Source organism: Tupaia chinensis, unplaced genomic scaffold, assembly GCF_000334495.1.
Source record: "Tupaia chinensis unplaced genomic scaffold, TupChi_1.0 Scaffold144058_1, whole genome shotgun sequence".
In the NCBI taxonomy this organism is placed as follows: Eukaryota; Metazoa; Chordata; class Mammalia; order Scandentia; family Tupaiidae; genus Tupaia; species Tupaia belangeri.
In genome coordinates, this window is record NW_006203910.1 from 1827603 (window position 1) to 1830588 (window position 2986).

Below are 2986 nucleotides of genomic sequence, written 5' to 3' on the forward strand. Positions count from 1 at the left end.
AGCAGCAGGAACCTTCCCCCCACACACACACACCTACACATATCCTGCAATACTGATATTAAATCAAGCTTCTCTTTCCCCATATATATTCCTCTGGGCACATCTTTGCAACATTTATCCCAGCTTAAACTACAGGTTGAGCATCCCTAATCCAGAAACCCCAAATCCAAAAGGCTCCAAAATCTGAAACTTTTTGAATGCCAACATGACGCCACGAGTGGGAAAAGTCCACAGCTGACCACATGTGACAGGTTGTGGTCAAAACACTGTAATACGGGAACCAGCAGTTAGCATAATGGCTATGTCGCTGGACTCCCACGTAGTCGACTGTGGTTCTCATCCTGGACCCAGTGGCTTAAAACTCACGCCGGACGCGTGTGCATGCGTGCGTGCCCAAGATCCCGAGAGGAGAATGGAGGAGAAGGGATTGTGGCGTGACCATCCCCTCTGAGGGGTGATTTCTTGCTTTCTGTCTCTATGTCTCTCTCTGTCTGTCTGGCGGGGGCGTGTGCACACGCCCTATAGCAAAAACCTCTCCAAAAAAAAAAAAAAACACTGTAATACGAAAATATTGTACAAAATTCCCTTCAGGCTATGTGTATAAGGTGAATAGGAAATAGAAACGAATTTCATGTTACACTTGAGTCCTGCCCCCAGGTTATCTCAGTATCTGGACCCAAGCATTGGGGGGAGGGGAGGGGAAGGAGTGGCGAGATTAAATAAATAATGTTTGTTTAGTGCCAAATGTAGTGCTTGGCAAAGAACAAATGCTGGGCAAATGTAAGCTTGCCACCCCACCTAGGATGTCAGCTCCTGGGTGCCAGGGACCTTGACAGCCATTTATTTTGCACCTCCTCCAAGCGCCTAGCAAAGGGTGTGCCCACAGCAAGCTCCCTGGACCTGCCTGCCAGGTCATGATCAGGTTTAAGGGAGCCTTGTTCACTGGATGAATCACTTCTTTAGCCGAGGGCTCTGTATACCTGCAACAATGTACCCTACAAAATGTAAATGAACCTACTAACTTAGTGAGCAAGGCCCATTAGCCAGCTGGGGCAATGTGTTGGAAGAGAAGGGGGGGGGACAAGTCCGGATGCAGGGAGCTTGGACCTCCACAGCAAGGACGGCTGACCACAGGAGACAGATCCGAAATGGAGAAAGAAGGATGGGACTGAAAACACTCATTCCCTCTCTCCTAAGGACTGGTCACCTCTCTCTACTTGACCCTCACCTCCTGATCTCTGCCTTCCCCAGGCCACGGCCGCCCAGCACCCTGATTTGCTGGCGGCCTTTGAAGACTCTGCGGTGGGTGTGTGAGCTGGCTCGCAGCAGAGGCTGAGCAAACAGGAAGCGGGTACATCCTGAGCGTCAGCGGCGGACGCGCGCAGGTACAGAGGGTTCTCCAGGCTGCTCCCTCCATCACCGCAATCGACTGCCCCAGCCCAGGTGTCCCGGCCCCTTCAGCTGTGTCCTTTACGCTGCGGGTCACGCTGAACCTCAAAGGCCTAATGGATCCCCTATACGCCTGCCAGGCTGCTGCATGGGTGCAGTAAAGCCTTAGCCAGTTATGGCCCCGTGCCCCTGGGTGGCCTGGCAGGGACTGTCAGTCTGGAAGGTGCAGGCCAGCGTGGAAGCTAACTGGGGGCAGATTCTTTTCGTGAGTCTGCCTGGCAGGCTGAACCAAAGAAGGATGGTTTCCGCTTAGGAGAGAAGGACCTTGCGTCACTAAGCTCACCCCTAGGCATGGCTGGTTGGAAGACATGGGCCAGGGTCCTGGGAGGAAGTCATGAGAACAGATTGGGAACAAGGGTGGCACAGCCCAGGATTTCACAAGTGCCACAGAACAGAACGCTTTAAAAAATGTGTTGGAACCAGCAGATGGTGTAATGGTTACGTCTCTGGACTCCCATATAGTTGATCAGGGTTCTAGTCCTGGACTCAGTGGCTAAAACTCACGCTGGGCGTGTGTGCGTGTATGCCCAAAATCCCCCGAGGAGAATGAAGGAGAAGGAATTGCCACGTGGCCATCTCCCCTGGGGGTGGGGGAGTTCTCGCTTTCTGTCTCTCTGCCTCTCTGGCATGCATATGTCCCCTACAGCAAAAATCTCTCTCTAAAACAAACAGATAAACTGTGCATACTGGGTGGCCCCATAGTGTAGTGGTTATGCTCTGCGTTTTGGGAGCAGGGTCCTTTATGACCAACTGCAGTTCAAATCGTGGGCCAGGCAGCTTGAGAAACATGCTAGTGACGAAGGTGTGTACATGCTCCAAATCCTGATGGGATGGAGGGAATAGGATTGCAGGGTGACCACATTCCATGTGGAGGGGTGCTTCCTCACTTACCCAGCAAATTGCACATATATATATATTTTTTTTTGGAGAGGTTTTTGCTACAGGGTGTGTGCGCTCACCAGACAGAGAGAGACAGAGAGACAGAAAGCAAGAAATCACCCCCCAGAGGGAATGGCCACGCCGCAATCCCTTCTCCTCCATTCTCCTCTGGGATCTTGGGCACACATGCACACATGCCTGGCGTGAGTTTTAAGCCACCGGGTCCAGGACGCAAACCTCGGTTGACTACATGGGAGTCCAGTGACATAGCCATTACACTAACTGCTAGTCCCCAAATTGCACATTTTTAAAGTGTACAATGTGATAAGTTTGACTTATATAGATTCCATGAAACCATCTCCACAATCAAGATAGTGAACCCCCCAAAGCTTTCCTGGTACCCTTTGTGATCACTCCTGCACTGCCCTCCCCATTTCCCCAACCAATAATCCATTTTTTAGGTAGCATGATTTTTATAAAGAGAAAAAAGTGCATAGACAAAGAGGCAGGCAGTTGCTTAAAACAGAAAAGGATAGTCACCCAAATATTATGGAAGACGATCATAGAAAATTTTGAAATTTCTTCTTTTTGTTTATCTGTGTTTGCTAAATTGGGTATAATGAATATGAATTGCTTGTGTAATAAGAATATCATTCCG